This window comes from Muntiacus reevesi, chromosome 7 (genome assembly GCF_963930625.1).
Source record: "Muntiacus reevesi chromosome 7, mMunRee1.1, whole genome shotgun sequence".
Lineage (NCBI taxonomy): Eukaryota > Metazoa > Chordata > Mammalia > Artiodactyla > Cervidae > Muntiacus > Muntiacus reevesi.
In genome coordinates, this window is record NC_089255.1 from 92,947,477 (window position 1) to 92,960,621 (window position 13,145).

At 42.0% G+C, this 13,145-nt stretch overlaps 1 non-coding gene across 1 annotated transcript; it reads left to right on the forward strand.

Moving 5' to 3' along the window:
- Positions 1 to 12,520: 12,520 nt before the first annotated feature.
- LOC136172687 (U6 spliceosomal RNA) lies at positions 12,521 to 12,627 on the forward strand. Its single transcript, XR_010664041.1, has one exon. It is a non-coding gene; the product is annotated as a U6 spliceosomal RNA (small nuclear RNA).
- Positions 12,628 to 13,145: the final 518 nt, after the last annotated feature.

The following is a 13,145-nucleotide window of genomic DNA, read 5'->3' on the forward strand; positions in this document are numbered from 1 at the left end:
TCAACAGTACATATCTGAGATCAAATTTTATAAACGAAGGCTTCCACCTTGACAGACCAACAGGGCCTGAGAATGAAGTTGAGAAAGTAACTATGTAATGGGTTTTTCATATTAAAAATGTAAAATATCTATTAGCCCCACTATAAAAGATAAAAGTGTAAACAAAAATTGGATACTATATAAAATACAGAGGCATCATATTCATATTGGTTATGAAGATATCTTAGAAATAAAGACCAACTCTCAACGGGAGGATGGACAGGGTGTGTGATGATCAATTCACACAGAAAGAAGCAATACAGGTGAACACTTTTCAGAGCCTCACCAACTTAAAAAGACAAAGCAGATTAATAGGATGTCTACTTTGGCATAGAAAGAAAATCTACTTTGGCAGTGATTTTCAACTTAAGCTCCATGTAAAGAAGACAGTGTAGACCCATCTCTTTCATTGCAAGTGGGAATGGAACGTAATAAAAAGCTGACGCCAGTGAATTTGCAATATAAACCCCAGACTCTAACATGATCTATTCCCTTTAACCTTGCAATTTCATTTCTTGAAAGGCATCCTAAGTAAATGAAGTATAAATGTACACAAGTACAGAAATGGAAGAGTGTTTGTGGTGATCCATTTTTATATAACTGTTGGCCACCCGGGGCTTCCCTAATAGCTCATTTGGTAAAGAATCCGCCTGCAATGCAGGAGACCCTGGTTTGATTCCTGGGTTGGGAAGATCCGCTGGAGAAGGGACAGGCTACCCACTGCAGTATTCTTGGGCTTCCCTTATGGCTCAGTAGGTAAAGAATTCGCCTGCCATGAGGGAAACCTGGATTCAATCCCTGGGTTGGGAAGATCCCTGGAGAGGGGAAAGGCTACCCACTCCAGTGTTCTGGCCCGGAGAATTTCACGGACTGTAAAGTCTATGGGGTCACAAGGAGTCAGACAGGACTGAGTGACTTTCACTTCCGCTTTCTTGGCCACCCAGAGCCCTTGGAACGCTGAGGACAGCCCAGCTCAAGCCACGACCTGACCTGGGCCACAGAGGCTCACTGCGTGGCTGGTACTGCAGCTTTCCCCGCGCAGAATACAGGTGACCCGAGCTTGCCTGCTGCCCGCCGCTCACCGACAGCATGGCCATCACCCACACACACCATCCCACAGCTGCCCCCTCTTACTGAGCAGGAGGGAGAGAAACTCTCAGTCCCCCCCAAACAGCCCTCAGGCTTCCTTCTCATTCAAGTCACAGCCAAGTTCTCTGAGACTAAGGTTTCCAGAGACGCCAGAGACTGAAGTCTTCCTCCCAAGCCTTGGCAGAACAGTAAGCCCAGCTCAGCATCCAGACTCACCCGACGGTAAACCTGTGATGCCTGGAGCACCCTCTACCCTGACCCGCCCTCCCACGTCTCCTTTCCCTTTCAAATCCTTCACTGGGTTTGGAACACTCACCAGATAACCGAAAAGCTCCCCTACATCCCCAACCTCCACACGTCAGCCAAAGCTGACTCTCCCTGAGTCTGCCTCCTAAATTCTCCTGCAGTTCATCCAACGGGGTTTTGGGTATTCTGGATTGAAAGGCTGTGGTGGGTCAGCGTCCGCTTTTCCGAGCCTGGGCCCTTGTCTTTCCGAGTCCCGTGCCTCTCTCTCCCCCTCACTTTCTGCTGCTCTGGCCCTGGGGGTCTGAGCCTCACACACTGGAATCTTTGTGGTAAGGCCGGCACTCATCCTGTCTATCTACACTCTGGCTCTAGAGCCGCATGAGCAGCCTGCCGACACTCTGCTTCCCAGAGACCCACCTCCTCTCCCGTGGCCCCTTCCTCCTTGTAAGTGACTCACAGGAACTCACCATGACTTGCGACAGGCCCAAATCCACAGTCCCAACCCCCTGGCCAAGGCTGCGTCTCTGCAGACCGTGTTCCTTGGACCTGCTGTCTGCCGGTCGCTCCATGCTCGGCCCTTCTGGGGTCACTTCTCTCAACAGCCAGCAGCATTCCAGCCCCCCTCTGACCAACTGCTCACGCCCGCTGGCCTCTCTGTCCCATCCTGACTGTCCATGCCTGGAAAACCTTCCCTCCTGGATGAATTGAGCTTGGCACTTTCAGGTCAATCCAAGGCTTTGGAGTTGAGGTAGAGGAAAGCTCACAAAGCAGAATGTGGATACATCTCTAATAGCAGGGTCCAGTCTGAAATGGGCTTCGCCCCTGCTTCTAATTCTATCATGTTCCCTATCAGCTCCTTCCCTCTCTCTCAACAATGAGGACTTTAACCTTGCCCCCACTCTTTAGACACCTCATCTGCCTCTCAGCTTTCATGAGATAACCTTGCAGCTTATTTTACAAAACTAAGAATTTTTTAAAAGGCCACTGCTTTGACTTCTGTATGGAAAAGTCTAAGCCTGCCTATCTCCGCTCTCATTCTACCTTCATCTGCTCTTCAGTGGAAATTTCTCCCCTTTTCGATGGGTGCAGCCCGCTGCTCTGGGTGCTCTGCACCACATCCGCCCCAGCCCCCACCTCTCAGGAAACGTAGCCTGATTAAGGATTATTCCGGTGGTAAACTAGCGATTACCTCCTCTGTGTACCCAGCAGCGCCTCTATCAGTACCGAGACACGTGCCCATCTCTCTCTTCTTTACAAAGTGGAGAAACTAACCCCGTTGCTCCCACTGTGACTCCTCTCCTTCTCTACCACCATCTGTACACTCACCTTAATGGTGCAATAGGGATGGTTTCGTGTGTTAAGTGTGACTCCTGCCATGGAATCAAATTTTGACTTTGCCATTTACTCTAGGAGTGACCTGAAGGAATAGCTTCTCTGCAAATTCTCCAAGCCTCAGTTTTCTCATCTCTAAAAGAATATACGCCTGGCTTCTGCTTCTAAGAGATATCGCAAAGGCTAAATAAAGCTGAGCACATAAAGCACCGAACTGACTCTCTGAGATCTGGTCAATGCTTTAAGTATTGTTTATGCTTGAATTTATGGCCAAACTTCCAGAAATAGTCGTGTGCCCTTGCTCCCTCTGGGTCCTTACACCTCTTCTGCATCTCAGTAATCTACACTGAGTATTCCACTCCAACACTCAACTAAATTCTTTAGATTGCTAGTGACCTTCAGCTCCCTCTGTTCAGTGAGTGCTTTTCAGCTTTCATCTAATTTGATTTCTCAGCAGCCTTGAAAACAGTACTTTTTAAAAAAATATTTTCTTGCCTTGTCCCCCATGATCCCTAACCCTTGCTGATCTTTCTCTGTGTCTCTTATCAGACAGGGGGATATTATTAAAAATATGACTTTTATCTCCCTTCCATATCAAGAACTTACAGGTTTACAAAATAATTGTTCCTACATGTCTAAAATTTATAGGACATTGAATTCCTTTTTTTTAGATATAAAATGAAGCCCCTATACCGTCACTCGAAGAATAGTTAAAAAGTAATAGATTTGTCAATTATTGATGAAAGTTTCAAATCATACACAAATTTTTAAAAAGACTACCTCAAGACCTTTCATGCTCAGATGCTCAGTTGTTTTACTCTTTGTGACCCCATGGACTATAGCCTGCCAGGTTCCTCTGTCTGTGGAATTTTGCAGGCAAGAATACTGGAGTGGGTTGCCATTTCTTACTCCAGGGGATCTTCCCCATCCTGGGATCGAACCTGTGTCTCCTGCATTGGTAAATAATCTTATTTACCACTAGAGTCACCTGGGGAGACTTTAGTCCCCAACATAAATATAATCACTTTAATACTTACATGTGTGTGTGTGTGTGTGTGTTTGAACCTATAAACAAACAAACAAAAAAATAATCAAGAAATTTCTTGAGATAAAATATCTGAACCAGAGGTACCCAACTAACAACCAGGCTAGATTTTTATAACAGAAAGAAAAATAAAGTGAAGTTGCTCAGTCGTGTCCGACTCTTTGTGACCCCATGGACAGTAGCCTGCACCAGGCTCCTCCATCCATGGGATTTTCTAGGCAAGAGTATTGGAGTGACTTGCCATTTCCTTCTCATAAGGCTTAAAGCCAGATATTACATAAACAGACAGCATCTGTTCAGGACCCAGGTTCTAACTTGGTGAGGACCTGTAGATATTGTGTAGTCAGGTAGGTCCCACATGCTTCAGTTGCATAAAGCTGCATAACCAAGTATCCCAAAATGTAGTGACCCACAAGAGCACACGTCTATTTGCTCAGGATGCTGGGGGTTGGCAGTCTGGGCTGTGCTCAGCTCAGCAGACCTCTTGCTGGTTTCAACAAGGGTCCCTCATGGGGGAGCAACCTTCAACAAGCTTGCCTGGAATGTGATGGGAAGGGACGGCTTTGCCCACACGGTTGGTGGTATCGGTGATAGACATCAACATGGCCTCCACAGCATTTCTCATCCTAAAGACGATTAGCCTTGCCTTCAACATGTGATGGGAAGGAGGCAGCAAAAGAGTGAAAACAGAAGCTACAACATTTCACAAGACGAGGCTCAGAAACCATATCATATCTGTAGGATTCTATTGGCCATCAGAGCAAGTCACACATCCAAACTAGTTTCATAGGGGATTAAAAGAAAAGTCCATCCATTCACATATGCAATGTGTGATATATAATATACATATGCAATGGAATACCACTAAACCATAAAAGCGAATGAAATAATGCCATTTGCAGCAATATGGATGTAACTAGAGATCATACTAAGTGAAGTAAGCCAAAGACAAATACAAATAAGGTATCACTAATATGTACCTAAATCTAAAATATGACATAAGTGGATGTACCCAAGAAACAGAAATAGATTCACAGATGTAGAGAACAGAACTGTGGTTGCCACGTCTGGGGGGATGGGATGGCTTGGGAGCTTGGGGGGTTGTTGCTCAGTTGCCAACTTGTGTCCAACTCTTGGCAACCTTATGGACAACAGCACGCCAGGCTTTCCTGTCTCTCACCACCTCCCAGAGTTTGCCCAAGTTCATGTCCATTGAGTCAGTGATGCTGTTTAATCATCTCATTCTCTGCAGCCCCCTTTCTCCTTTTGCCTTCAATCTTTCCCAGCATCAGGGTCTTTTCCAATGAGTCAACTCTTTGCATCACGTGACCAAAGTGTTGGAGCATCAGTCTTTCCAATGAATATTCAGGGTTGATTTCCTTTAGGAGTGTCTGGTTTGATTTCCTTGCAGTCTAAGAAACTCTCAAGGGTCTTGTCCAGTACCACAATTCGAAAGAATCAATTCTTCAGTGCTCAGCCTTCTTTATGGTCCAACTCTCACATTCCATCCATCTACCTCTTGGTGGGAGAAGCGACCAAGTCACAGAGCAAACAAATGTGCCAACAAGAATGAGAGGAATTATTGTGGCCATCTTCACAAACAATCTATCTCAATATCATTTCTTGGAGTAATGTTTTTAAAAGCACAAAGTAAATTGCACAGAATTACAAAGGAAATCAATTATAGAGTCATCTAATTATCAAACTATTAAAAAGAACTACATTTTTGATACGGTAATATGACTTCATTATTTTTACCGTTAGGAATACAACATCAAGAATCTAATAATGACCATAATTTCAAATTAGTAGTGAGCAATGTACTATTCTCAGATATCTGCAATGATGGTAATCAAGATTTTTCCTAGAACTATATTTTTATTGGTGATGAACTCATCCTTTTGTGGTTTATTTCCTACATTCAGAGTTGAGGGAAATGCAAATTTTCAGGCAGAGGTTAGAGAAAACAAAAGTGTAAGTTTTCTCTCACCTAAGATCATGACCTCTTGACATCCAAAGACTCAGGTGACATGATCTATTACAGACATATGACTTTTATGTGTGTGTGTGTGACACTTTCCATCCCAGCATTAGGAGATATAATCTGAATGCACCAACCTCTTTCATCTGCAGGATCTACATACAAACCATTCATCCCTGCATCTTCCAAATACCACTTGGATGTTCTTGACATGTCAGGCTCTATGTGCCTGATATCTGGAGCTCTGGGGATAGAGTGATGAGCTGAACAGGAAAAGACCCTGCTCTGGGAAAACGCACTCCCTTCTGAGTGTGATCTTACCATGAATAAATGAATCACTCTAGCTGCTACTCCTTCTATTTAAGGACCACATACAATGAAGAACTTTTTTTTTTTTTTTTTTTACCGTAAACAGATGCTTCACACATTACCTAGTACAAATCCCTGTTTTACTTAGCAGATGTTAGAAAAGCACCTCTTCAAGGAACGGAGGACTATTCGTTATATCCTGGTAGCAACAATACCAAAACTTGAGAAAGCTCTCTTGTAGCTCTTTTTCCCCTTTCATACTAAAACAATTCATATGATTTTTCTCCATGACGCCTTGATCAGTAATAAAAAACAAACAAGATAAGAATGTCAAGTGGTAAACATTTATCTGAGCAGAGATGTTCTCATGAATACCTTGGGATTAAACATAATGTAAGCACATCAGTTAATGATGGTTCTGCAAGAAGAGTATATCCAAGGAGATTATTTCAATGGGTGCTGTGAGCACGATGTTGGTCTTGAAGCCAATTTTAAAATCATTATCAAATGTAAGAGTGCACCTGTTAAAATACTCACTTTCTGTAAGGCAGTTTCTGTGTTTACCATAGAACAGCACTGGCTTGATCTTTGATCGAAGATGAAATTAGGTTTTCATCCAAAGAGGCAATAAACAGCAGCATGCTCGCTCTCAGCATATTCCTGCATTTGACCTCATTCCTACACCCTGTTCCCGGACAGTAATAATTAGAAAGTTTTAAAAAAAATATTAATCCTGCTTCCTTCTCATAAGAGAGTAAAGCGCATTTTCTTGTGTAGGGGCCCACCAAAAATTCTGCACTACTGTTAAAAGCTTGACAACTCTGCAGGGTAAACAGACAGAGTGCGCAGGAAATTAGTCAGCCTTCGTTACCTCTCAATCACATAGTCAATCCCATCATTTAATTCAGGCCTGAGTATCTTCTTGATGGACCCCCCTTTCTTTTATTACAATCCATTTGTCTTTTCCTGGATTTATTATCTTTTCTATCTTTTTTTAGATGCCATGGTCCACCAGTCTACTGAAGCCCTTCTTAATACAATACACTGAATTTTGCCACTATCTTTCCAATATTCGCAAAATAGAGATTTCTCCGTTTTGACTCAATCCTACATCTCCTTCCCTTTGGTTATGTCTTAAGTCGAAACCAATATATTCAGTGCGTGCGTGTTACTCAGTCAGTCATGTCCGACTCTTTGTGACCCCATGGACTGCAACCACTGGGGAATCACCACATACATGGGCTTCCCCACTGGCTCACTGGTAAAGGCTGTGAACCTCTGTACATATACGAGCCCTAGCTTTTGCGGAATCTTCAGCTTTTCTTGGCAATAGTTTCCTTTTTTTCATTCCTTCCAGCATATATACTGAACACGGGTCATGCTTATCAAAGCCACAGTACTCTTCCTTTACATATTCTTAAATCATGGGCAAAACAGAAATCTTTAATCAGGACTTCCTTCACACTGCTATGCTGAAGCCCTTACAAGTGTATCAGTATGTATTCATCTTTACCCTTTCATAGTATTCCCAAGGGTGAGGTTCACATCGCTCTTCTAATCTCTTCACTTCTAAGTCAGATTTACATCATGTTCAAACTTTCCTGAGATTTCCCTCCATTACTGATATCCTCTTTTTCTGTTGTTGCAATATTTCTCTCTCAGCAGGAGGCTCTTCCTTTATCCTATAACCAGAATAATTTCCTTCCCTATTAAGATGCAAATAAAAACAAACAAAAAGGCTAAAAAAAGGACTTCCCTGGAAGTCTGGTGGTTAAGATCCAGTGCAGGGGGTGTGGGTTCCATCCCTGGGTGGAGAACTGAGATCCTGCATGCTGCGAGTTTTGGTCAAAAAGTAGAAACAAAAACAAGCAAACAGGAAGGTAAAGCAAAATAATGAAAATCTAAGTGTATCACCTGGTCCTTTCTTTAGCTTTCCTTTCAGAGTCAAGCTTCCAGAAGATTCTTCCATCTCTCTGTGTCTGGTTTCTTGCCCCTTTGTTCAGCCCTGAACCTGTTATGGACCTATTCCTGTCCTATGTCCCCCTTTACTCCAGTCGGATCACTCACACTGACGTGACCAAGTCATCATTCGCGGCTCCACACCACACTTCTCCTCCTCATCTTCCTTAACTTGCCTTCCACCGCAGGTGCTACCCTGTTCATCCCGAGATCCTCAGGCACCTAGTTGTTTGATATGTCCACATCACCCTCTAGATCTTACACCTACCACTCCGGCCTTTCCTTCTCATTCTTTGTCCAAGCACCTCTTTCTTTGTTCACTTATTAGATGCAGTTTTACCCCATTTTCTCATCTGGCGTCTTCCCTTGAGTTAACCATCTCGCTTAAGCCTGTGTCTCCCTTGTCCACATGATGTTGTCAGGTTCCAAACATCTTCCGTTCACATGTCTCTCATGGGCTGCCTACTGCTTACCTTAGAGTGGATATGGTAAAGGAACCTCAATATCATCACATCCAAATGGAACACAGTCCCTTCCCCTTTCTTCCAACGTGTACTCTAGGCACTAAATTCTTCCTCCCCTTCCGTCTCTGTAATGCCCACAAGCAAGGCACGTGATGTCAGAAGCCTGGGTGTCACCTTCAACGATCTGACTGTGGCCTCCTTCCCTCGTCCTTGTTATGGGCTCCATCTCTTCTCATCCACTCCTGCCATTGCGCTAGTTCCAACCATCTGCTGCTTAGATTAGGCAGACATCAGTTTCCCAGGGCTGATGTGTAATGTCTGACTTCACACAAGAGCCCTCACTTCAGCCCTTCCAACACGTGTGCCTTTTCCCCTGTACATCAACCCACTGTTTCATCTGCCTAGAATCACCTCCCCGTTCATTCCCACCACTTGGTCCTCTGGAAGTTACTTATTTATCCTTTATCCTTCTAGGTTCATTTAAATCATCACTTCCCTACTGAAGACTTCTTGTGTTTCAGTGGGCAGAATGGTTAAAATTCAGCATGGATGTCCCTTTTTTTAACCATTTAAAATGTAAAAAAATATATATATATATTATTTTTTTTCATTTATTTTTGTTAGTTGGAGGCTAATTATTTTACAATATTGTAGTGGTTTTTGCCATACATTGACATGAATCAGACATGGATTTACATGTGTTCCCCATCCCTATCCCCCCTCCCGCCTCCCTCTCCATCCCATCCCTCTGGGTCTTCCCAGTGCACCAGCCCTGAGCACTTGTCTCATGCATCCAATCTGGGCTGGTGATCTGTTTCACCCTTGATAGTATACTTGTTTCAATGCTGTTCTCTCAGAACATCCCACCCTCGCCTTCTCCCACAGAGTCTAAAAGTCTGTTCTGTACATCTGTGTCTCTTTATACGGAATTTAAAAAGATGGTAACGATAATCCTATATGCAAAACAGAAAAAAATAATTTTAATACATGACTTTTTGGACTTCTTACTGATTTCATATTATCACCTTCACTAAACTGCAAGTTAAATGAGAGAAGAAGCTATTATGTTTTATTTACTTTCTTTTTTCCAATATCTAGCACAATACCTGAGCTACATTAGATATTCATGAAAGAATGAATGAATGAATTTGAGGGCAATACCATGGCAAATATAAACTCAATTGTGAGTTCCAAAAAGGGCAGTCACTCCAAACATGGTCCTTAACCCCAAGAAACAAGTGGAGAGAAGATGAAATTGTACTGCAGATCCTGAGAGAACATGTTTTGTGTCTTAGCACAGTCCTAAAGCTCTAGATAGAATCTGAGTGGGTGACAGTCAATCCTTGAGCAATAAGATGATTAAAATAACTGGATACATAATTTTTAAAGTATTTCCTCAAGGTATTGGACACTGACAGAGACACTATTCTTAGTCTAGGGATCTATCCTATTAAATTAGAAAAGGCATGGGAGGTTTCAAAGATGGAAAATGTGAAGAATGAAGCAATTACTAAGTGCAGTAAGTTTATGAGCAATTTTGAGCCTGCAGTTGTAACATTAGTTCGTTCCCTCTCATTCCAAAAAGCATTTTACAGTGCAAGCGAGACTAAGGTTATTATTAAAATAATCTTTCATTCAGTCCAATTTGTGAATACATAAACCATTCACAAACTTCAATACTTTATTATTAGTGGTGTTTTGTGAATATATCTCTCCATTGATTAAAATGCACCTGTGTGTCTTGACAGTAAAGTTGAAAACCATTTCATTACCTATTGATTGGTTCACCAAACATCTTGCCTTCACCTGAAACCTTCAATAATGTGAAGAATCAAAAATGAGCTCTACGATTCTGTGCTTAGTTTTTAGTGTCTGAGAAATATATACTAAGTATTATATATTCCTCAAAAAAATAATCTTTTAATGCAATGTGATATCTTGGATTGGGTCCTGACCAGAAAGAGTATAAAAGAGGGAAAGTTGTGAAAATCTGAATAGACTGTGTAGATTAGTCCATTATACCAAAGTTAATTTCTTAGTTTTGAGAAATGTACCGTAGTTATGCAACATATTGACACCAGGAAACACTGGGTGAGAACCATGCAGGAACTCTGTATTATCTTTGCTGCCGCTGCTGCTGCTAAGTCCCTTCAGTCGTGTCCGACTCCGTGTGACCCCATAGACGGCAGCCCACCAGGCTCCCCCGTCCCTGGGATTCTCCGGGCAAGAACACTGGAGTGGGTTGCCATTTCCTGCTCCAATGCATGAAAGTGAAAAGTGACAGTGAAGTCGCTCCAGTCGTATCCGACTCTTCGTGACCCCATGGACTGCAGCCCACCAGGCTCCTCCGTCCATGGGATTTTCCAGGCAAGAGCACTGGAGTGGGGTGCCATTGTCTTCTTGGCAACTCTCTGTAAATCAAAAACGATTGAAAAAAAAAAAAAAACACTAAATATTTCCTCATTCTTACAAAGATCTTTCTTTGGAACTCCTACGACCATGAAAAAAACAAGTTAATTGGTTCCCATACTCATTACATATTTATCATCTGAAAAACACGCAGCGAGAACAACAAAGAGCCTACACCAGTGAATTCCCAGCAAAGAACGTCATCACGCACTTTAATAAGTAAACACGAGCTTACAGCTGTTCCAGTGTTACTGCCTGGGCATTGCAGAGAAAAGGAATAAAGTGCCAGGATATAAAATTGATTTTTTACTCCTTCTGCTAGATAATAATGCCTAACATCTATCTTACTTTTAAGATCAAGGCCAGGAACTAAGACACAGCCAGGAGAGAAAAAAATAAAATCAATATTATGCATTATCCATTATCCACATATGATTCATGCTAAAGGTAATACTGTGGATACAGGAGGGAGCTAGTCCTATCAATTTAGAATTAGTTTTCAAGATTAGGGTTGAACATCATTTCCATGTGCCAAGGTTATGTTTTTGCTACATTAAAAAGTGAGTGTGTTTGTACACATGTGTGGGGAGAAGGGTAATGTGCGACAGATTAGGCCAGATGCCAAAACAGACTACAGGAAATGTGAAAAATGGTTTTATTTTGTCTACACCTTCTTGTAACTGTGAAAGTGAAAGTATTGCTCAGTCGTGTCCAACTCTTTGCGACTCCATGGACTATAACCCCCAGGCTCCTCTGTCCGTGGAATTCTCCAGGCAGAATACTGGAGTGGGTTGCCATTCCCTTTTCAGGGGATCTTCCTGACCCAGGGGTTAAACCCAGGTCTCCTGCATGGCAGAAGGCTTCTTTACCATCTGAGCCACCAGGGAAGTCACTTCTTATAACTGACTGGGTACACATTGTTGTGGTCAGAATCTGGAGGATTCTGGAGGAATCTGGAGGATTCTGTAAGCAGCATCACGTATTCATATTTTCATTTAATGAGCATGCATTAAACACCTACTGTGTGCTAAGGAAGCTACCAAAAAATAAATGTAATATTGCAAGATACAAAAACCTACAGAGCAGTAGACTGAAGTAATGATATAATTTTTCTTTCCTTCATGTAATACATCATTTTCCCTGACATTGGTAGGACTTAGGAAATAATAGAGAATGAAAAACTGCATTTTATTTCCACTGATACCCTGTCTTCAGCGGAATCTGCTTCGTTTACGTGCAGTTCCATGATTCACAGCCTTAACGCGGGCACAGTGGCATCAGGAAATATTAGGAATGCTTGTGTCTGAGGCTTCATCCTAAACTGATAGGATGCTTCTTGGCATGCTGGTATTCTAGACGGCAAATAATGCCACGATAATGTTTTGAGTGAGGTTCAGAATTTTTGAACACTAAATGAGCTTTCTATATTCAAAGATAGAAATGAAACCCATTCCCAATGTCACAGTTTGTAAACTTTCAGAAAAGCAACTGTAAGTTCTGATTTTGAAGTTTATATTTCAATTATAATGCAAACCTAAAATTCTGAATGAGAACTTCTAACACTCCCTGGACACACTACATGGGAGATGCTGTGACAAGGACTCATGTAATTCTCACCGATTAAATTATGCCATAAAACCTGTTGTTGTGCTCGCTTCGGCAGCACATATACTAAAATTGGAACGATACAGAGAAGATTAGCATGGCCTCTGCGCAAGGATGACACGCAAATTCGTGAAGCGTTCCATATTTTTCTTTCTCTCAAAAAAAAAAAAAAAAAAAAAAAAAAAAAAAAACCTGTTGTTAATGTCATTTGTTAGATGAGACACCACGTCTTAGGGAGGTAAAGAAAATGATTCTAAGTTAAACGGCTGGTCGGTGGTGATCCGTGGTTCAAACGCAGGCTGTCCGAGCCGAGAGTCCATAGTCATAATCACTCCTCTGAACAATGCTGCCTTCCGGCTTTAATTTAATCATAATTTAATTACGACCCCAGAATTTCTTTGCCTCTAAAATAGCAAATAATATTGTCCTCTCTACTTGCTTGGAGCATTTTTCCACTATGAAACATATTATGACAACAACCTTATCCTGGTTCTTAGGCCTTCCTTACTAGAGAAAATTTTTTTCTTTTTTTTCTCCAAAATTTTTAAAAAGATAAATCTCCAAGTGATAAAAGGAGAAAGAGAAAGAAAAGTTGAATATTGCATTTAGAAGAAACTTCAGAGCTACAAATGGGACAGCAAGCAAAGATGTGTGGATAGTCCTTGTG